The sequence below is a fragment of the Equus caballus genome, chromosome 5 (assembly GCF_041296265.1).
Source record: "Equus caballus isolate H_3958 breed thoroughbred chromosome 5, TB-T2T, whole genome shotgun sequence".
NCBI lineage: Eukaryota > Metazoa > Chordata > Mammalia > Perissodactyla > Equidae > Equus > Equus caballus.
The window spans coordinates 77,409,677-77,434,197 of record NC_091688.1 but is presented as its reverse complement, the minus strand read 5'-3'; the positions used below and the strand labels follow the sequence as shown (position 1 = coordinate 77,434,197).

Here is a 24,521-nt window from a genome sequence, read left to right as displayed (position 1 = left end):
TTCACTGAATCCAAACAGCACTAGTCTTAGAAAAGGAAGCTGTTTGGTCCTGCCAAGGAAAAAGGGAACAAAATACTCTTTACAATGTATAATCTTTCAAATACCACCAGCATCGAAAGCTACTTATTAAGCACAAGCGCGTGCACCATGCTGCCCTGGGCACCCTGTAAGATCAGGTAGAGAGAGACACAACTCCTGCTCACTATGACCTCACAGAAGACTGTTTTAAATAAGAATTTCAAGTTCTTTATGGGTAATCATGATAAAAATAATTTTGTTCTAAAGAAGTAAGAACAGAGAATTTGGCATTTGTCTAATGCCTCACAGTGACATATAACCAGAACAAGAAATTAAACTTCACATTCATTCTTACTTCCCTATTGCATTCACCAAAGCTATATGTTCCTTCCATTCAACCAACAAAATGCTTCACCTAATAGGTATTCTGGAAACTTGAAGAGAATGTTACAACTCTTAAAGGAGAAATGACTGGAGAAGAAGGGTTAAGATTCATAAAGAATAAATGACTCCTTGCATATCAGCTTGTAAAGCTGCACAATAGGATCCTCTTTGCATTGTTCACTCCCAGTGCTTTGGTATCGAATTGCAACTTGGGCTGGGTGGTGCCTTTTCTCCATCAACCACATAGCAAACAGTTTAATCTCCAAAAGTGTCACTTGGTCAAGGTAATTTGATATTTATTTGTTGAGTCTGGAGCTCCAAAGGTCTGATTTTAACAATGGCAGAATTTAGGACTATGGAGATAACTGAGCAGAATAAATTACAGATACATAAACAAACAACGAAAAGCTAGTTTTGCTTTTACAATCACGAGCCAGTTTCTCACACTGAGCAACAGTAGGACACTGTGAGCACGCAAAGAAAGCAGAAGGAGATGAAAGAGACATAAATGCACCTGCAGAAGACAATGCGTGCAAAGAAAAAAGAGACTCAGGAAATGATGCATCCTGCTGGCCCTGTTTGCGGTTCAGATTATCCGTCTTTGTGAGGTTAACAGATGGTGAATCTCATACCAAAAAGCTTGAGAACAACGAATTCACAGTTAAATAACAGGTCTTTGAGTTTTATTATTAAAATATAAAAAATGCCTTTAATGCAAGTCATTTTTGCATAGCTTCAAATGAATCCAGTAAAAAGAAAATTCAGACAGAATTCCAAATTAAATCACACCAACGACAATGGGGTATATACCAAGGGGTTCATGTGAAAGACATTTAAGATTATACCCTAATAAAAGACCTGATCAACAGACAGAACTTTATATGTACTAGTATTATGAGAATTAAATACGATTAAATGACACAATGCCAATAAAACACAAGCACATTTTGAGGCATATAGAAAATACTCAACAACTGTTAGCTAAATCAATTTGCAAGGCACTGAGCAAAAAGCCAACAATGCTGTCATTATGATTTGGCCACCACCTTCTTTTTGGACTTGCCAAAAAGAAAACTGAATCTGAATCTGATCAAGCCTTTAGCTCTAACTACCGGAAATACAGGAGACAGAGGAACATAAGAGACACTTAAGTAAGTGACACTGTTAAGACACAGTCAGCAAACTCCAGGCTGTGGGAAACACCGCAATGCAAACAACCCATTTTCTTCAACAAATACATTACAAGGGAGAAGATAAAGAGAAGATGGGGGAATGCTGAAGATTAAAAAAATGCTTAAGAAATATATCAAATAATCACAATACGTGGATCTTTTCTGAGTCCTAACTCAAATGAAAAGCTGTAAAAATAAAATTTATGAGACAATTGAAGACAACTTGAAGACTGACAGGATACCTGATATTAAGGAATTACTTCAACTTTTTAGGGGTGATAATGGTCTGTGGCAATGTTTAAAGAAAAAAACCCTAATATTTTAGAGATAGACATTGGAATATTTATGAATGAAATATGATATCTGGAATTTGCTTCAAAATAATACGGGAAGAGGAAAGTAGGTGGGGTACAGTTGAAACGAGATTGGCCATGAGTTGATAACTGTTCTAGCTGGGTGATGGGTACATGCCTTCCTTTGCATATGTTTTTCTCTACTAATTTAAAATTTTTTATATTATATGATAAGACATACTGCCACACCACGACACCCCCTTCCCAAGCAATCATTCAGCAACTATGGTCTACTGTGTGCCAGGTACTGCCGTAGGCACTTTCAGCACATCTCCAGTTACAGGGACAAACAAATTATAAATCTACCATACAATACCCTTAAAAAAGTTAAAAGGGTCACTTGAAGGACCATACCATGGCAAGATTTTACTTTTAGGAGTCCAATATTATATATTAAGCTAACATTTTATGTGACTTTTTTGAGACAGGGTTTTTTTTGGTTTTTGTTTTCTTTTTGAGGAAGACTAGCCCTGAGCTAATATGTGCCAATCCTCCTCATTTTTTCTGAGGAAGATTGGCCCTGAGCTAACATCTGTGCCCATCTTCCTCTACTTTATATGTGGGATGACTGCCATAGCATGGCTTGATAAGCCATGAGTAGGTCCGCACCCAGGATCTGAACCAGTGAACCCCAGGCTGCTGAAGTGGAACATGTGAACTTAACCCCTGCGCCACAGGGCTGGCCCAAGACAAGGTTTTAAAATAAGACTAATCTCAATTCATTTAGTAAAAGAATCAGGGAGGAGGGGGCCGGCCCCAGGCCGAGTGGTTAAGTTCAAGCGCTCTGTTTCGGTGGCCCTGGGTTTCGCCAGTTCAGATCCTGGGCGCAGAGGACATAGCACTTTTCATCAAGCCATGCTGAGGCGGCATCCCACATGGCAGAACCAACAGGACCTACAAATAGAATGTACAACTATGTACTGGGGGGCTTTGGGGAGAAAAAGGGGAAAAAAAAAGAAGAAGATTGGCAATGGATGTTAGCTCAGAGCCAATCTTTAAAAAAAAAAAAAAAAATAGGGAGGAGTGGTGGGCCAGTGGTGCAATGGATAACGCATCTGACTATGGATCAGAAGAATCAGGGAAGACCTTACAGCCTTTTCTTTTTCCCTTTTCCTGCCTTGCTCCGAAGAGGTATAAGTCACGGAGAAAAGGAAAACAATGGAGACCTGGTGAGGAGGGTTCTCTGCCTGTGTTCGGATTTGGTCCTGTCTTACCTTCTTCTTGACACCTACTACAGTAAGGCTAGTAAGGTCAACCACCCTTTGGACTCTCCATCAATAATTTCTATTCAGGGGGTTGTACAAAGGTTCAATAAAGCTACCATAAATTGCTTTCAAATGCACACTAAGCTTAATAGATGTTGGTAACTAAGACTTTTATATATTTCTCCCTCTTGCATATCCAATTTAATATAACTTGAAATCACTTTGCTTTTCTATATGTCTCAAATAGCTACACTTCTCGATTTTCTCTGACATATGTTTAAACTGAAAAACACCCTGTGAACAGGCTTGCCTGCTGAGTTTCGTCATGATAGGGAATGCCAAAAATTTCGGAGAGGAAGTTAGATTAATGACGTTCCCAGCAGGGCACTGGGCATCACCTGTTGTGGACATAATGACAAAAGGAGGAAAACACATCTTTATTCCAGCACGCCACGGAAAATTACTGTGATCTGGGGGGAACACAAAACAGTACAAGGACCTCCATGTGTCCTTTAATATCTGGAGATCCTGCTGCTTCGCATTTTAAAATAACGACTGAAGAAAAACAGCCATTGTGACATCTGTATCTGTTAACTAATTTTATTTCCCTGTGTGGCACTCACTAAAATGTTTCCAGTGGTCTGTTCTGTATCAATTACCTAGACAATCTAGTCTTTGATTAAGAAATGTAGTTACTGTTTCTGACTTTTTATTTATATTGAACTATCAAAAATACTGCCCAGCAGCTTTTCTATTCTGCTGATTTTGTGCCTAGCTACTAATGGTACACTGCTTTATTCTGAATTATGCTTCTGAAAAGCATGACAAGAATTTTAGTAAATATCCTATGGCAATGATTCTCAACTGGAGTCAATTTTGCCCCCTAGGGCACTCCTGGCAATGTCTGGAGACATTGTTGCACGCAGACTAGGGAGTGCTACTGGAATCTTGTGGGTAGAGGCCAGAGATGCTGCTAAACATCCTACAATGCACAGAAGAGCTGCCCCACTGCCGACAGCAAAGAATTATCTGGCCTCAAATGTCAATGATGCTAAGGTTAAGAAACCTTGTATTACGATTACATAATAAAATAAAAACAAAAATTATGGTGCTGAAAAAAATCAAATTTATATGACATTATCATTTTATTTTAAACTAGTCTTTAAGACATAAACTACTACTAATTAGAGAAATATAACATCTGTCTGGATATAGCAGTTAGAAGCAATTCTTTATGACTAGAGTAAATTATCAGCAACATCTTATTATAAAGAAAAATCACTGCAGATGGAAAACATAAATGACGAGACAAACTTTCTGTACCAATTCCTCTGTGAAGAATGGTGATTCTTGGGACTGGCCCAGGGGTGTAGTGGTTAAGTTTGCATGCTCCGCTTCAGTGGCCTGGGTTTCTCGGGCCCAGATCCTGGGTGCAGACCTACACACTGCCCACCAAGCCATGCTGTGGTGGCATCCCACGTACAAATAGAGGAAGACTGGCACAGATGTTAGCTTAGGGACAATCTTCCTCACCATAAAAAAAAAAGGTTAAAAATATAGAATAGTGATAATTTTTCTTTTTTTTATATTGTTTGATCTCACCGTGATAACTTTTATTTCAAAACAAATCTGAAAACCTTTGATCTTATTTAAATAACTTTACATTGCTTTAAAAATAGAGGCAACTCATCAAAATTTAGTCATTTAAGACTACTTCTATGACTTTTCTATTTATTCTATTTTTGATATTCAACATCTTTTATAAACATATAAAGCACAAAGTCCCATTTGCTTTACCTCTAAATTCTCCCTACACAGATGTTCTTAATTTTGAGAAGCAGGGAAGAAAAATATCTATCACATTTTTACTTTTACCCACAAATATTTTACTTAACATATTTAGTGGACTTGAACACTCGGAAAATGTAACAAATTGATAAGATTATCACGTGCAAAAACTCAAATATAATCATTTCATCATTCATCATTTCATAGAAAAAGCTGAGAGACGTGTCTTTTTATTCAAGTTTTTAAACTACCAGTTACTCCAAAATAATCTTCAAAAATTTTTTTTCCTGTTATATTGACATTATAGCTGGCTAACTTTTACTGCATATTTAGGAGTAATCTGGCTGAAAAAACTAGAGTTAAAATTACTCATACACAACAACAAACAAACACATAGATACAGAGATTAGAATGGTGGTTACCAGGGGCGAAGCGGGGAGGGAGCAGGGTGAAAAGTGGGGTTGGGCACATGTGTGGTGATGGGTGGTAATTAGTCTTTGGGTGGTGAACATGATGTAATCTACACAGAAGTTGAAATATAATGATGTACACCCGAAATTTATTTAATGTCATAAACCAATGTTACCTCAATAAAAAAAAGTGAAAAAAAGGAAGAAACTAAATGTGAAACCAAGAAAAAAAACTATTGACACATATCCCCAAATATAACTTTTACCCTTTTCTTTAAATAAATTCTAGATATTTATAGTAACAATACTTTTGAAAAATACGCTAGCTTTAAAAAACAGAAATATGAAGAAACCATTTAATGGGATGAACATTTACTGTGCACCACAGCACATGCAGATACAGTTTATTTGGAAAGGATCTCGTCCCTTTATTAAATGGTGTCTCTCTGCTAGTTGGAAAACTATTAAGAATAAGAATACCTAAATGTAGCAAGTTTAAACTATCCTAGTGCTAATTTTCACAAACATCAAAAGACAGCAATGATACTCAAAGAACATAAAAAAAGAACTTTTATGTCATTCTAAACAAGGAAAACTCAGTTTTTACAAGTTAAAAATAGTGAAAAGAAAGGTTCTAAAAACGTCCATGCTCCCCAGCTCATAGTGAGCATGAAAATTCTTTTTTATGACAAAACTTTAGAGAAGAATTCTTTGTCAGAGGGCATTATTAGTCTACTGGTCAGAGTTTTAGCATTCTTCCTCTTTCTAAGAGGTGAATTTTCACACTTACAGGAAGAATCCTAGTTGTTCTCTGATCTAAGTTCTAAAGGTTTTATTTGCATGAACATATTCTCTGTTTTGATTTTATGAGAACGCTAGAAATAAAATTCCAATAAGGAGTAGGTAATTTTCACGTTTTCTCTGAATGCTACTTCATATTTCTTATGCTTAGGGGCTGACAATGTCAAAAATGCAAGAACATTTGGGGAATTAATTGTATGGGGTGATCCTTCAGCCTGTGGCTAGTTTCAACAGTAAATTACTATTTCAAAGAAGTGTCAAAGTATGGGAAAATGCTCAAGATGTAGTAAGTGAAAAAAATCAGCTTTTGAAACATGTATGGTATGTTTCCAATTTTGCTTTAAAAAAAAGAGAGAAAAAAATCATCAACAGAATGTAGAAACTGCAAGGAAATAACCCAAAATGTCAAGAGTGGTTATCTCAAAATGTCAAGAGTCATGGAATTATGGATGATTTTTATTTTTCTTCTCTGTTAACGCAGATTTTCTATAATAATATGTATCACTTTTTTAATCAGAAAAAACTACATATTTGTATATAGGTGTTTAGCATATCTATTTAAAAACATCTCTCTAAGATCTACAAGTCTCCTAACTGCTTTTTAAAAACTTTTTTTACTGTGAAATATATCATTCATATAGAATTGTTTAAAACATATAACTTAAATTAAAATTAGAAAGTAAATACACATGTAACTACCACTTGGGGTGAAAAACCAGAATTTTTCTAGTGCCTTCACTGACTCCCATGTGTTCCTCTCCAATAAAGGGTTAATTAACATGTTCCTGACTTCTACAATAACCATTTATGTGCTTTCCTATGTAGTTTAACCACTGATCAAGTATGCCTAAAATGCAGAGTGTGATGTTCACTGCTTTTGAACTTTACAGAAATAGAAGCACACACCATACATTCTATTATGACTTGCATCTTTCTCTCAACATTATACTGTGAGATTCATTCATGCTAACCACATAGCCATAGTTTTTTCATTTTCTTTGCTGTAGAGTATTCCACTCTGATTTTTTTTTTAAGTAAGAGATTTACTTTGTTTTATACACAACCTACATATAAATTTTAAAAGGCATACATTTCTCTTCAAGCCCTGTCAAAAAAAAAAAAAGAATACATAATTTGGAGCTGCACTCCGTGCCTGGCTCCATGCTAGAGTGTGCCTCATATATTTCATCTAATGTTCCTAGAAATCATGGACTCAGGAGGTTTGGGAGAGACAGTGAGAATATAGAGGTCAACCATAAACTGATGTGATATGAGGCTTAGAATGATTAAACAGTTTTGGCCTTAAGTCAGGTGTGCCAGGAAGAACTCTAAAGGCATACAGGGGAAGTGGCACAGGACCGCCTGAGGGTGGGGGCAACTTTAGTTCTCAGTCAATGAGGAAATGATTTTTTCCTTGCCCAAAGTTGATGACAGTAATCTTTTGCTTTGCTACTGCTTTAGAGAACACAGGCCAGGCACATGCTTAAGAGAGCTGCAAGGCCAGAAAAACATATCAAAGCCACCCCAGGATTAAAAAAACAAGGCACAGAGAAGGCTTTTAATGAACAAGTAGACAGCCAGCACTTTACAGAACATATGGGAGGGAGGGAGAGCCTCCATTAGCACTCCTCATAAAAGGAGTATTAGCATTTGCAACACCAAACAAACTCAGTCATGGCATGCTTCAACATCCCAGTGCAGAAAGGTAGGGGTTAAGAAAGCTGGGTGTTACAATTTCCTGCTGTATAACAAACTATCCCAAAACTTAGCGGCTTTCAACAATAATTTATGTCTCTCATGGTTCTGAGGGTTGACTGGCCTCAGCAGGTCAGTTCTCTCAAGTTCTGCATGCATTTGTGATTACGGCTGAACATGTGATGAAGGACTGACTGGGTTGGACATGCAGGTGTGGCTTCTTCATCCACATGTCCTACCCCTCAGCTGGGACGGCTGGAACAGCTTCAGGTGGTTAGCTGGATTCTGCAGAGAATAATACTCAGGGGAGTCAGGCTTCTTACCCCAGAGCACGTGTTCCCAGAGACCAATGTGCAAGCTGCATCATTTCTGCCCCACTCTTTTGCTCACACAGGGCCAGATCAGATTGAATGTAGCGGGAACTCCATGAGGGTATGAATACCAAGAGGCATGTCCAATGAGGGATCATCTTTGGAGACTACTACCAGTCTAGGATACAATCAGCAAAGTAGGGTCTAGGGGTGATGAGAAAGGCAATGTGAAGGTCCCAGCCAGAACAGAGACAACTTTCTTGGCCGTTTTGATTAAGGATTCTTCCTTCTTCCTTAGTGGGGAAGAAATGGGAACTACAATTAAAATACATTAATAGGATGCGTAGTTGTATATATTTATGTTTAAGTCAACTGAATATAGTTCTCATTCCAGATCATGAGCTCCGTAATTATCAACAAGTCTTTACCTTATATACACAAAGTCCCAAGTTAAAGAACTACTTGAGATACGGTTATAGATAGTTTCTGAATAGAATTCAAATTACCTTATTATTTCAGTTAAGATTCTGGCACCAGAATGGGCAAAAACTGGTTGTCCATTTCCCCCTCTCAGGAAGCCTGAGGCACCACATTGGGTCTAGAACTTACTATAACATACAAGAGCCACATGCATATCTTACATGGGAATCCTAGTGGACACTTAAATTCACTATTCACTTACTAAAAGTAAAAGTTCAGCTACATTTTATGTAAACTTAAAGATTAAAAAGCATCATCCCTTTAAACTTCATATTCTAAAGCACATTTTAGCACAAAATCTATTTGGAATAGTTTCTTCTAAGGTTGTACAATCTAATTAACATAACATAATTTGCAACACCATTTAGAATCTTGGAGTATCCAGAGGCTAACTGATTATAATATAGATGTAACTTGATTATCATAAAGGGCTTTTTAAAAAGAAATTAATTTTAGTTAATATTCTGTGAGATTGATGAAGAAGCCTGTTGGGTTCTGAAGCTTCCTTTCCTGGCATTTACTTGTGTGACTTCTAGACACAGAGGCAATTACTGAAATCTAATCTCTCTCTGATACATGAGGAATGCAGATGTGTATGTTCCAACACTGAGGTGGCTGGTAAAGGGGTGGGGGAGTTTGTTCACCTCTGTGCAACAACATTCTGCCTTTGTATCACTGAAAGGATTGTGGTTGCTCTGGAAATGTGGTCCGAAAGGAGCTACTGTTCCTATGACTTGAGAGACAGTGTGGGAATTCTATTCCTATTGGTTGGTACCCTGCCATAAATTTCCCGGAGCTCTAGAGTGGAACATCTTTTCTTTTCTTTTTCTTTTTCTTTTTTTTTGCTGAGGAAGATTCACCCTGAGCTAACATCTGTGCCAATCCTCATATTTTTTTTGTTTGAAGAAGATTAGCCCTGAGCTAACATCTGTGCCAATCTTCCTCTAGTTTGTATGTGGGATACCACCACAGCATGGCTAGTGAGTGGAGCAGGTCTGACCCCAGGATCTGACCCGTGAACTGGGGCTGCCAAAGCAGAGCACACGAAACTTTAACCACTCGACCACAGGGCTGGGTCCTGGAACACCTTTTCTTTAATTTAAAAACACAACAGGTTGAAACGTGTCCATTTGGTCCATTCTAATCAGTCATTTCTGAAGGTAAACTCAATTTGTTAAGCAATTAAAACATAAGTGACCTATAAAATGGTAATTACCTCAGAGTTAGAAGAGTGCTCAGTGAACGTAGATTCTAGTGTTTTCTTTTCCCATCAAAGCACTTTAACACCAGCAAACAGTATACGCCCAGCGTAGAAAAAATGGACAATAAAGAACCACGTAATTCCAGTTATAAAATAACTAAGTCCTGGGGTTGTAATGTCGAGCATGGTGACTATAGTTAACAACACTCTATTGTATATTTGAAAGTTGCCAAGAGAGTAGATCTTAAAAGTCCTTACCACAAGAAAAAAAAATTTATAACTACGTGAGGTGATGGATGTTAACTTATTGCAGTAACCATTTCACAATATGTACATAAATCAAATCATTATGTTGTACACCTAAAACTAACACAATGTTATACGTCAATTATAAAAGTAAAACAAAAAAGAATTATGTAAAAAAGCTAAATGATCCAGTTTCGTATATTCCTTTCCTAGTTGTTTACCATGTATGTACATATGCAAAATACATTATGTTTGAAGAAAAATAAAAATAAATAAAATTATACTATAAACATGTTCCTAGGCCATTAAATAGTCTTGATATTTAAAAAATATGGTATTTAAATGGATGCATAACATTTTACAGTATGGGTGTGCCATATTTATTTAACCCTCTCTATTATTGGAGATTTTTATTATTTCCAATATTGTGCTATAACAATGGTAGTAACAACAACACTATTAATGAGAGCCAATATGTGTTAGTGCTACTCTGTGCCAGGAACTGTTATAAGCACTTTCTATATATTAATTTGCTTAAGCTTCATAAAAACTCTACAATCTGATGTGGTAAACTGGTCAGGAGTCGGAAAACTATGGCCCATGAGCCAAATGCAGTCTGCTGCCTGGATTTCCAAATAGTTCTATCGGGCCACAGCCACCCCTTTCATTGATATATTTTCCAATGCTGATTTCATGCTATGACAGCAGGGTTGAGCGGTTCCAACAGAGACTGTATGCCAGCAAAGCCAAAAATATTTACTACCTGGCTCTTTACAGAAATAGTGTCAACCCTTGGAGTGCAAAGATTCATTCCCTCCCCCTGCCCTACTTTCCCGGCCTCATTCATGTTGGGCTTGGCCAGGTGACTTGCTTTGGCCAATGTTTGTTAGTAGATATGATGCAAAGAAAAGAGTACACCTGGACTTGCCTTCTTGTACTTCAGACAGTGCCATGAGAAGAACAGGTTCCTGGTAGTCCACCGATCCCAGGAGATTAAGTGGACACTGTAGCCCACCTGAACCAAAGCCATTGCCTGGAGCCCAGCCCAGCCTAGAAAATTTGAACTCCAGCTGACCCATAGATGTATGAGTAAGATATAAATGCTCATTCTATGTCACTGAGTTTTGGGACAATTTGTCATGCAGCATGAGTGTGGTAGCTAATGGATACTGGAGGGGATTACCACTACGTCCTTAGAAGAACTCTATGAGTGAGGACTATTCTTCATTTTACAGATGGTTAAAGCAAGGTTATACTAGTATTTAGTAGGAGGACCAGGATTTGAATTGAGGTAACCTGGCTTCAGAAGCTGTTCTCAGTCTACTCTATTGCCTATTATATTAAATACACAGATATCTGCCTGAGTATTTGATTGCTTCTTCAGGAGAGATTTCAGTAAGTAAAATTTCTAGGTCAAAGGTTATGAAGTTTTAAAGGCTTATAATACATATCATTACACCACTTTCCACAAAGCTTACAACAATTAACATTCACTGGTTTTTCAAATGCACTTATTTTACCTTCCCCAGTATCCAATTCTATAGGCAATCACAGTTTTAGTTTCATTTCTTTGATAGTGGCCTTGACTTTTTTTCACATGCTCTCTGAATCCTCAGCACTGGATTCGGCAAAGGCCCTGTATACGTAGACCAGTGGGGCTCTCAATAGAGCTGGTGAATGATAACCTCAGGGCTTCTAAAATGTAGAATTTCAGCAATGCTTCTAGAAAATTTATTTCAACGTGATTATAGGAGGCAGGAGAGTGAGTCAAATTTGAAAGTACCCCCAAGGTCAGGATGACCTCAGCCAAACTCAGACATCTTCAAAGCTACTGTGGTTGAATACTTCAGGCCGGACCTAAGTAAATTATTCTAAAGAATAATTAGAAGCACAGAGGAATCTAAGCTGGGCCTTCAGGTTCTGTGAGTCCAAGGAATGAGAAATACGGCCTTACACTGCCATATCAGTCTCCCAGAGAACAGAGGGCTCACAGAAGCATTCCTTCTTGGAGCAAACATCACCAACGTCTAACTATCCCCTTTTCAGTTTGATAGTAAAATGTTGACAGTTACAACAGTTTTAAAATTAAGTATTATTTTAGAATAGCCTAAAAATCTATTTGAAATGGTAAGAGCCTATTTTGAAAATATTACAAATCATGCAAACCAGATGGCCATCTCTAATTTGGAATTTCTCAGACAGGTGTTAATCTAAAACTGTCTTCCCGTTTCTCTCTTAAATTCCAAAGAAAGCTAAAAACAAAACAAAATGAAACCTATAGAAAACGCTTCAGAGACAAATGACAGCTATTTTAAGCTCAGCAATTTTTACTTAGAAGAAAGGGAGCTGACATAAAGAAAATGCACTGAGACAGTTTCTAAATGAAAATGTTTCTGCTGGCATTGTGGAGAGTGAGGCCCCTACCACACTGGCAGTTATTTACTGCAGCATAAGTACTTAGGGAAATAATAGGCTTCACTTTGCTGTAAGGGAAAATGCTGAAAGTAATTACCCAAAAATTCTTATGAAAATATACTGATAGAATTACCCATGGTGCTTAAGATAATGGATATCTTGTAAATCATGTTTGAAGTGACTGTTGCTACCAATCTCTTAAATATGCAGCATACAATTGTAAGCAAAAAAATGCTAATGATTTTAAAAATTATAACAAAGACCAAGCTAATTTGACACTATTTTAAGTATTCAGTTTCTCTTGCACCACTCATTAATTCCTAGAATTCCTCGTAATTAATATATGGATCATAATAAGGCCTTATCTGCTAAGAAAGGTTAAACCAGAGATTTATGTTTTAGAAAGGCGTCAGCAACAGCACAGGTTTGCTCAGATCACAACGTTGGAATCTGACATTTTGTAACCGAGGCCCCAAATGCTTTGGGATTTGTCAAACATCACCCAGTTAGTAAATTACGTGACCTTGGGCAAGTTACTGAACTTCCCTGAGCTTTATTGTCTTCACCTATAAAATACAGACGTTGTGAAAATTAAACAAAATCACGGACAAAAAGAAAAAAAATACTTAAAAATCCCTAATCATGGAAGTGTAATAATGTATATAATATTAATATAGTGACACATATGTCAGGGATATAAGCTCAAAAAAAATTCCCAATAGAGATACACAATGGAAAACCGTGGCGATCAGGGACAAAAGGCACAGCACCTGGGCCCTGGCAGTGCTCTTTTCTCCCAGGGAAGGGCAGAGCCAGCACTCTTGCTATTTTCACTGTCACACAGGTCTCTATCCAGAAACTAATGACCCCAAATCAGCCTTTTGTGAAAGAAAAAGTGCTGAGTTCCCTGTATGGAGGGGTCTAAAATACCTCTCATTTTTAAAGATGGCCCCTCTGAGTTAGAACTGCATCTAGTGATGGACCAGAATGAACAAGCTCACACTTTGGCTGCCTCTACTGTACCTATCCTAGGACTAAACAAATAGAGCTTAGCTTTCTAGTTCAGCTAGGTTCTTTACATGTGTAATACTCAAGTGAATGACAAGATCATTTAAAATTTCTAATTTACATTTTTAATCACTAGGAGTTTTAAGGCACAATTTAAACATATTAATCGGGAAAACAGCATAATAGAGATACGAAAGGATGTTGGCATAGCATAGCCCATAAATGCTAAGACAAAAATTTTCACATTTGTGGGAGATTTTAGTATTCTTTTGGACATCTCATCTAAATAAAAATGTAGAGTTCTTTGTAAGTTAAATAAAAATAACTATTATTTGTACTGCCTTATATACATATATATATAAAAGGTTCTCAATAGATATCAATATATTCAAAATTTTTCCTGGACTCACTTCCCCAGCTCCTCAGCTCCAAGTATTCCCAAAGTGTAAAAGGGTATGTGGATATATACATATATATAAAAAGCAGAATTAGAAGAGTGTTGAAATAATAAGTTAACTTAAAAGACCAGTCTAAAATATTTCCATCATACTTATTGGGTAGCTTAGAAAATCAGAATTTTTTTTTTGGTAAGACTGGCACCTGAGCTAACAACTGTTGCCAATCTTTTTTTTCTCCTGCTTTTCTTTTTTCTCCCCAAATCCCCCCAGTACATAGTTCTAGATTTTAGTTGTGGGTCCTTCTAATTGTGGCATGTGGGATGCTGCCTCAGCGTGGCCTGACGAGCAGTGCCATGTCTGCGCCCAGGATCCGAACCAGCGAAACCCTGGGCCGCCAAAGAGGAGTGCACGAACTTAACCAGTCAGCCACAGGGTCAGCCTCAGAAAATCAGCAAATATTTTCATACTCATCTATACTGAACTTAATAGTGAAAATTTTATAGCTTACAAAACAGGATAGCTAAAGTTAATCACCATATGCCACAGGTTCTTTATTTTAGCATAGCTCCACACCAATACCACTCGTAAATTATTTTTAAGGCTTAGAACATCTTTTTGTGTTTTATTCTGGGGTGTTTTTCTTTCTACAAAAATAACATTTAAAAATATTTTTAAAAACTAAATCAGATCAGTGGTTGCTTTGATGGGTGACTGAGTAGGAAGGGTCACAGGAGAAATTTCCAGAGAGATGGAAATGTTGTGTCTTCATAGGGGTGAGGGTTACATTAAGTGAGTGCATTTTTCAAAGCTGATCAAACTGTACAATTTAATATCTGAGCTTTCATTGTATGTAAATCATTTCAATAAGAAAATTTTAAAAATAAATATATCAAGTACTGAAATACTATTAGACTAAAAACATCTAAATCTCAAATACTGAAAAATGTCTAAGTCTTGTAGAGTTAAGAAACAAATGTCAGTAAGGAGGTGATTGCACTAGGGTTTTGGAAGTGAGAAATGGCAGAAAAAGAGAAGGGTCTGAAAGACAGGAGGCAGAATTAACAGGATTTCACGGTTAAATGGACATGGGGGGTGAAGGTGCAGGAGAAATCAAGTAGGACTTCCAGGTTTCTGGCTTGAGCAACTGGACAGATCGTGGTGCCATTCCCCAAAACTGAGAACAATGGAGGATAAAAATATTAGAGGAAGGATAAATTAATGAGTTCAGTTTTGAACATGTTGAGACTAAAGTGTCTGTGAGTCATGCAAGCAATATTTAGGAGGCAGTTGGATATACAGGTCTATGGCTGAGAAAACATAGACGTTTGGGAGTCACAAGGAAGGCTCAGAGGAGACAGAGAAAGTAATAGAAACCATGGGAGTAGCTGCCAACAGAAAAAACCCAGAGTGCGAAAAGGCGTTAGGACTGAGCCCTGAGAACGTTCACTATTTAATGGCTGGGTGACAAAAGAGATGATAAAGTAGAGCATGGAGGAGCAGACAGGTTGGAAGAAAACCAGAAGAATGTTGTAATATAGGAATCATGGAAAAAGGATTTCAAGAAGCACAGAGTGGTTGACAGTGGCAAATGCTGCTGAAAGGTAACAAAGGTGGGGACTGAAAAGTATCCATCGGATTTGGTGACACAGAGGTCACTGTTGACCTTGACAAGAGCAACTTCATGGGAGAGAAGCCAGATTGGAGTGTGTTAAAAACTAAGAGGTATGAAAATAAAAACAACCAGGCAGACATCTCTTAAGAGAAGTCTGACTATGAAGAGGACAAAAGACGTAGGGCATTAGCTGGGCTTGAGATAGGTTCTTTAAAACTAAGAGAAACCAGTACATATTTAAATATTGACGAGAAGTCAGTAGAAAGAGATAGGGTAAAGGAAAAGGTGTTGACAGATTAACAGGTTCCTGAGAAGGTTAGAAGGGAGGGAATACAGAGGAAGATGAAGGGACAGCGACTCCACTGTACCTAGAAGGAAAAGGAAAGGATGGGTGCTCATGTGTACACCAGAGGGTGGGCAGTTGGGATAGTTTCTATCAGATGATTTCTATTTTCTCTGTCTTTGAGAATAAAGGGAGAGAGAAACCTAAAGCAGAAAAATTACTGTAACCTAGACTCATCTTTCCATTTAATTTTAAATTATAAAGCATTTCAAATATACAGAAAAAAATGTCTGTACAAAAAATGAGAGAAAATAATAAAAAAAAAGGTAGCTCTGTATCCATATGTCAACAGTTTGCCATATTAATTTAAAATTCTTTTCTAAGAAGAAATAAAACGTTACTACAGACCTAAACTTTCACCTCTCACATTCCTCATCTTTTCCTTCATCTTCAGAGGAAATCATTATCCGGAAATTGGTGTCTATCATTCCCATGTATATTTTTGTATTTTTACTATATACAGTAGTCCCCCTTTATCTGTGGTTTCCCTTTTTGTGGTTTCAGTTACTAAGGTCAACCTTGGTCTGAAAATATTAAATGGAAAATTCCAGAAATAAACAATTCATAAGTTTTATTTTTTTTTTGAGGAAGATCAGCCCTAAGCTAACATCTGCTGCCAATCTTCCTCTTTTTGCTGAGGAAGACTGGCCCTGAGCTAACATCCGTGCCCATCTTCCTCTACTTTATATGTGGGATGCCTGCCTCAGCATGGCTTGATAAGCGGTGCATAGGTCCGTGCCCGGGATCTGAACGGGTGAACCCCAGGCCACCAAAGTGGAGCATTCGAACCCAAACGCTATGCCACCAGGCCGGCCTGAATTCATAAGTTTTAAATAGTGTGTGTGTGGGTGTGTAGTAGGGTGATGAAGTCTCTCACTTTCCTGCTCCATCCCACTTGGATGTCAATCATCTCTTTGTCCAGCATATCCATGCTCTATATGCTACCTGCCCATGAGTCAGTAGCCATCTCGGTTATCAGATCAACTGTCACGGTATCACAGTGCTTGTGTTCAAGTCACCCTTATTTTACTTAATAATGGCCTCAAAGCGCAAGAGTAGTGATGCTGGCAATTTGGATACGCCAAAGAGAATCTATAAAGTGCTTTCTTTAAATGAAAAGGTGAAAGTTCTCGACTTAATAAGAAAAAAAAATCGTATACTGAGGCTGTTAAGATCTACGATATTTTATTACAGTATATTGCTAGAATTGTTCTTTTTTATTTTTTTTGAGGAAGATTAGCCCTGAGCTAACTACTGCCAGTCCTCCTCTTTTTTGCTGAGGAAGCCTGGCCCTGAGCTAACATCCGTGCCCATCTTCCTCTACTTTATATGTGGGACACCTGCCACAGCATGGCTTTTGCCAAGTGGTGCCATGTCTGCACCCAGGATCCCAACCGGAGAACCCCAGGCTGCCGAGAAGTGGAACGTGCGAACTTAACCGCGCGCCACCGGGCCAGCCCCTATAATTGTTCTATTTTATTATCACTTACTGTTGTTAATCTTACTGTGCCTAATTTGTAAATTAAACTTTATCATAGGCATGTATGTAGAGGAAAACACATAGTACATATAGAGTTCGGTACTATCTGTGGTTTCAGGCATCCACTGGGGGTCTTGGAACGTATCCCTGCAGGAGAAGGGGGATAAAGCACCCCTGCAAAGTACCAGGTTATGTGTAATACTTAGTGTTATGTGCTTTGTGCTGTGAGGCACAAAGATACAATGAAAGCCACAGACCAAAGTGAGGGCCTAAGAAAATACGGACATTAAAAGCCAAAATGGCCAGGGCTGGTTCCCTGACTCCACCCCAGTCAGATCCAGGGTAAAGAGGAGGGAGGATCTGAAAGGTTTCCTTGGTGAGATGTATGTTCTGCTGTGAATACTTTTGAGAGGGAACAGCAGGGTTAATTCTTCCTCCCCTCAAGCCTAGAGAGAGTGGGCTTCCACAGGACAGCTCACTAGCTCAAAGCGTACGACCAGGAGTTTGGGAGGTGGTTGGACTGGACTCCGACATAAGCCTGAAGAATCCCCAAGTGAAGATGTTTCAGTTATCTGCTCGAGGTGGCAAAGTAGAGAGAGGTCACTCCTATTTCAACAAGCTGCAAACTAAGCACCCCAAAAAGGTAGAATAGGACCAATTTTTGCATCTGCTTTTCAATGACAACAATCATTTAAAATGTGACTATTAGAGTTTAGGGGGAAAAAATAAGGATGGGACAATTACTTTAATTGGAACTTTATATACAAAAAATAAGGAATTGAGTGCATTATTTTGAGCTTATAAAGCGCTTCAGCATTCTTCACCCTAACAGAGCATTCCCTTTTCACAGTCTCTGTAATGAAAACAGGAGTCTTTGCCTTCTTTGTACCAAATAAATCACGAGTAGTCAGGCAGGTCAAAGAGTTAAGAGCTGGGGCAGAGCTCGTTCAACGTGAATAAGAACCAAAGGCAAGCCCTTTTTTGTTCAAAGTGCTTGTTGATTCAGAGCAAGTACCTACTCAGTTTGATCAAACATTCTTTTTTCAACACGTGGGTGTTTGAAAAATTTTATTAGTACTTTGTTCTTAAAATTCTCATCTAACCACAAATCCTCTATGGCACAAAGGAATTTAAAGGGCTCTTATTTATTCACCATAAAAATTATAATTCAATATTCTTTAAGTATAATCCATTGATCTTCAGAATCAGAATCAGCTGATAGAATTTTTTAAAAGCAGGTTGCCAGGACCTACTGATTCAGAGCTACTGAATCAGAATCCTTAGGGATGGAGCCTGGGAATATGCATTTTTAAAGTTCCCCAGAGGATTTGCATTAAATTTAGGGGGGAAAGGTTAGAGACAAAAGCTTAATAAATAATAACCTCCCAGGTAATCCCTGTCTAATTTACAAAAATGAGATTATCTTGAACAACTACTTTAGTGGCAATCCATTCCAAGATTTCATTAAATAATAAATGATTTATTAATAAGTAATAACTATTGTTAATAAAAGGAATTATGCTACAGCTCTTAAAAAGTTAAACCAAGCATTTAGCTTTTTAAAATTGGGTTTCTACTTGGTTTTTTAAAAAAATTTTGAGATAATTGTAGAATCATATGCAGTTGTAAGAAATAATACAGAGATCCCTTTGCCCAGTTTTCCCAATGGCAACATTTTGCAAAATTATAATATCACAACCATGATAATGACATTGATACAATTTACTGACGTTATTCAGATTTCCTGTTTTACTTATACTCATTTGTGTGTGTGCGAATGTATTTAGTTCTATACAATTTTATGTGTAGGTTTGTGTATTCACTACTACAGTCAAGTACACAACAGTTCCATCACTACAAGGATTCCCCATGGTGCCCTTTTATAACCACATCTACCCCTATCTGCCCCTCTCATTCCCTGGCAGCCACTAATGAGTTCTCCACATCTACAATTTCAAGAATGTTATACAAATGGATTCATACACTATGTAAATTTTTGCGATTGGCTTTTCTCACTCAGCATAATTCCCTGGAGATTCTTCCAGCTTGTCGTGTGTATCAATAGTTCCTTCCTTTTTATTGCTGAGTAGTATTCCACAGGATGTATGTACCACAGTTTATTTAACCATTCATCTATTGAAGGACATCTGGGCTGCTTCCAGTTTTAAAGTATTACAAACAAAGTTGCTATGAACATTCATATAGAGGTTTTTGTGTGAAAATAACTTTTTATCTCTCTGGAATAAATGCCTAAGAGTGTAATTGCTGGGTCACATGGTAGTTACAAGTTTAGTTTTTAAAGGAACTGTCAAACTATTTTCCGGAGTGGCCATACCATTTTACATTCCCATTAGCAATGTATGGGGATCCAGTTTCTCTGCAGCCGCACCAACATGAGGTGTTGTCACTGATTTCAATTTGTCTTAATCACAACAATGCACATTTTTTTTTAAGTCTTCAAAATAGACTCATATTAATTTTCAGGAGGAAAATTTACATCTACTTATCAGCAAAGTTAGACTATATCTGACTATGGTTTAAAGGAAGACTGTTTCAAATATGTTTACTAAGTAAAAATACTGGAGATCTTTTTTATGAAAATAAACTTTAGTAACATCGTCCAAAATTTAAAAAACAGAGCCTACTAAATGTTTTTTGGCTTGTTTGTAACTCTATGATGTTCTTTGATTGTAAATAAACAGGACCTTAGAAATTTGAGGTTTTGTTTGTTTTTGGCCTGAAAAATTTTATTCCTTTCAACTACCAGCATACTTTTTGCTCACTAAGCTTCAGAAGAAGTAGAGAAATCACTGCAAGAAATGAAAGAAATTGTGTGCAGTACAAATGACAAGGAACCCCCAAGAGAAGCAATGGTCCAGCAAGCACACGAACTCAACAGAGGACTGTCGCTGGCAACGAAGGCTGACCTACAGCTGACAGACATTGAGGTGGATGATCTGTAAAGGATGACATTCCTGCTTGTCAATTTTAATATACATGACTATCCACATTTGACTTATTTTTTTATTATTGTTGTTCATACATTATTTTTAAATTCAGGTTTTTGCTAAAATAAAATGAAATACAGTTGTCCCTTGGGATCCGTGGGGGACCGGTTCCAGGACCCCCAATGGATACCAAAATCCACATGCGTTCAAGCCCCTTAGTTGGCCTTCTGTATCTGCGGGCTCCACACAGGGAGGCCAACTATAAATCAACAAAACACATTTTAAAAATGAGGAATGGTAGGGCTCGCCCCGTGGCCGAGTGGTTAAGTTCGCGCGCTCCGCTGCAGGTGGCCCAGTGTTTCGTTGGTTCAAATCCTGGGTGCGGACATGGCACTGCTCGTCAAACCACGCTGAGGCAGCGTCCCACATGCCACAACTAGAAGGACCCACAACGAAGAATATACAACTATGTACTGGGGGGCTTTGGGGAGAAAAAGGAAAAATAAAATCTTTAAAAAAATAAAAATAAAAAAATGAGGAATGGTATATATCTAATAAAGATACTTATTAGAAAGAGCACTGGAGTAGGATAAGAACGTTTAGGTTCCTCCCCCATCCCTAGCACCTACTAACATGCACAAACTTCAAATTCTTAAGTTGTCATAGGTTCACAGATGTTAGTTTCCTTACAATTCATAACTTACAAATGTGAGATATATATACATATCTTTAGTTGAATGTGTCAAACATTCGTGGAATTTTTAAAAGAAGACAATACACCTCTCATTACAGATCTAAAGCATTCATTTAGATCTAAAGGGAGAAAGGCAGAGAACGAAAGAGTTCTATGAAAACACAGATGTAATTTTCAAAATACTGTAGAATATGAGATACATGTAAAAATGTTTCACCTGCTTGAACCTTCAAGCCCCAATACCCTCTTCTTCAAGGCTTGATGAGTCTGAAGATCTAGAACTTAAGTCCAACATCCTCATTCGAATTTTCTCCAAAACGCAAGTGGCCATGCAAAAAGCTAAAAGTCAGAGGCCAGGTTTAATAATCTAAAATAAGCACTATCTATTTTTTTCTGATATAGCTGTACTTAACACACTATGTTACCAGCCACAACATCATGTACACATGTATCTAGGAAATCACAGAGTTAATTAGGCTATTCTTTCTAGTCACCTTGCTCATATGAAAACACGTCGGTTTTCTTAGGAAGCGGTAAAATTCAATACTGACTCACCATAACACTGTGGTTTACACAGTTTATTCCTAGGCTCCGCAACTGGCGTGTGACATAGTGTTAGTGTTACAGGTAGGTCAAGATACTGATCGCCTCAACCTCAGGTCAGTCACCTCCAGGTGACAGCAGCCCTGTCTGTCTGTACTGGTACTATAGACATTATCATTCTCTTTTATGCCATGATGCGAAAAAAAGGGAGGAAATACTGGTCGAGCCATCTGTCTCCCTAGTTGGAGAACATTTCTGCTTGAGACGACTACAAAGATGGATTCTGAGTTAGTAAACAGAGCATAGCAAAAATATCCTATTTTTTCTCCCTATTATCAGCCCCTTTGAATCAATTAAGATGAAAACAGGATACTTTGCATGTTCCATGACAGACTGATAGTAAGTGAATTAAATAATCTCTAAAATTCTTTCTGGCGCCATGAGCTGTAACTAAATTACTTTACTGAATTGACACATAAAGGCAACACAATACCCAGAGGCCTCAACCACTTCTCTGACTCATAGCCCCCACTCTGTCAGAGACTTATTTTGCCCCTCTCTGCCTATCTGCTCTGATAGATATCTTTCTTTCTCCTCCTGCCAGCACCACCTTACCATTTTGCCAGACCTAGAAAATAAAGAATTAAGATTGCCATCCTAGAAGAAGGTAAGGTAACTGGCAAGAAGTCCTTAAAACCAATATCCACTAAAATGGGATGTCTTGTCATACGAACTCTGAGGTGGTCAAGCAAAACATACAATTTTTAGAAATCAAAGAAAATCAGTGAAATGATTACTAGCATATGCAGAGAATTTACTGTACATAGACACTACATCCTACAATTTCTTTCTCTCATTTGTCTCTTTCTGACTTCCAATTTCGGAAAGAAAGGGATTGAAAGGGATAGAAAAAGGTGGGAGCAAAAGGCACTGGAGAATAATAGAAACAGGCACCTAAAATAGTGCCTGGCACATACTAGGTGATCAATAAATAACTGTAAAAGAAATTGGGTTAATGGGCATGAAAGAGAAGAAAACATTTTTTTTAAAGATTTTATTTTTTTCCTTTTTCTCCCCAAAGCCCCCCAGTACATAGCTGTATAGTCTTAGTTGTGGGTCCTTCTAGTTGTGGCATGTGGGACGCCGCCTCAGCATGGTTTGATGAGCAGTGCCATGTCCGCGCCCAGGATTCGAACTGACGAAACACTGGGCTGCCTGCAGCGGAGCGCGCGAACTCAACCACTTGGCCATGGGGCCAGCCCCGAGAAGAAAACATTTTTAAAATGTGGCAATGAGGAAAAACCATGAAAGGTGTTAAACAATGACTTCAACTAGGTCTTCGTATTGCCAACATGTTAATTACTAATCATACACAAAACTCTTTCATATGAACTTTTCCTTAAAATAGGAATAAGAAGCATGAGACAGGCAGTAAGAGAGTGACACAGGGAGGAATACGGCAAAGGAGGTGAGGACAGGAAAGAGACCACACATACGACAATGAGCACACACACCACACCCTACCACACTTCTAACCTTGGTGATCCTGGTCTTCAGGGCCCAGGTCTCTATTCTTCTTCATCCTCCTTTGCTCTAACAGCCTGCTGCTATGCCACAGCAGCACCTGAGCTCTATCTCCACCACATACATTCAGGGCAACAGGACTGGAGACCCAGGGGGACAAAATGGCATGCCCTAAATAGATGAGTACATATATTTACTTAATATTTACAGCTTCAGATCCATGGCAAAGTAGTTTACTGAAGGGAAAGGAAGAAATTCACACACACACAAACATTTATAATCTCTCTCTATAAAATATATTTTAAGGAAAAATATATATCATTACCAAGTAATAAGAGTAAAAAGAGCCAAAATACAGCCTAGTGAAGGAAAGAATATAGTAACTTCATTGTACTTACAGGCAATGGATCTCAAGACAATATCCAGTTTTCTCTAATAACAGGACGATTACCAGTAAGAATAGTTGGCATCTATTCAACGTTTACAACACATCAAACACTGTGTTAAGAACCGGACGGGATGTCAAAAGATCATCAGGGAACTTTCATACACCGCTGGTGGGACTGTAAAATGGGGCAGCCATTTTGGAAAACAGTTTGGCAGTTCCTCAAAAAGTTAAACATCACATGACCCAGCAATTCTACTTCTACATTTATACCCAAAAAACTGAAAACATATGTCATGTGAAAAATTTACACAAACGTTCATAGTAGCATTACTCACAATAGCCAAAAATGGAAACAATCCAAATGTTGATCAGCTGATGAATGGATAAACAAAATGTCGTATACTATACAATGGAATATTATTCGACCACAAAAAGGAATGAAGCACTGACATGTGCTACAACATGGATGAACCTTGAAATCATTATGCTAAGTGAAAGAAGAGAGACGCAAAAGGCCACATATTGTATAATTCTATTCATATGAAATGTCTAGAATAGGCAAATCCATAGAGACAGAAACTAGATTAGTGGTTGCTAGAGGCTGGCGGGAGGGAGGAATGGGGTACAGTTGCTACAGGGTATTTTTTTTTTGTTCTAAAAATAGATAATAGTGATGGTTATACAACGCTGAAAATATACTAAAAACTGATTCTGTGCTTAAAAAGGATGAGTTTTATAGTCTGTGAACTTTATCTCAATAAAGTGGCTATTAAAAATGATCATATTTGATCCATCTTTAGTAATATGAATAAATAAATCAACTACAACCACTTTCTAATTTTTCTTAAAGACTTCTAAGAATGGAGTCTACAGCCTCCCCTAGGAGGCCATTGTAGTATCATATGCCTTGAATGTTCATTTTTATAACTTTCTAAGAAAATTAAGACTTTCTTCTTTCCTAGAGGGTAATTCTTTTGGCCAGTGAAAGAAAGAGGAAAGGGGCAAGACTCTTGAGTCCTTCCTTCTTTGTGCTGCAAAAGTCCAGAACAACAACAATCTGAATTGACAATCTGAAATTCTTTAAATTTTTCCAATTTTAATTAC

The 24,521-nt window shown here is 37.8% G+C and overlaps 1 protein-coding gene across 5 annotated transcripts in view; it reads right to left on the bottom strand.

Moving 5' to 3' along the window:
- Window positions 1-24,521, bottom strand: part of DIPK1A (divergent protein kinase domain 1A) — a 102,701-nt gene that overhangs the window by 25,788 nt on the left and 52,392 nt on the right. The window contains exon 1 of one of the 5 annotated variants that reach the window (XM_070268725.1): window positions 8,150-9,191. The exons of the other annotated variants lie outside the window; for them this stretch is intronic. The gene's annotated coding sequence lies outside the window, so the exon portion shown is untranslated. Of the gene's footprint in view, window positions 1-8,149; window positions 9,192-24,521 lie in introns of those variants that run through there. 5 annotated transcript variants of the gene reach the window in all.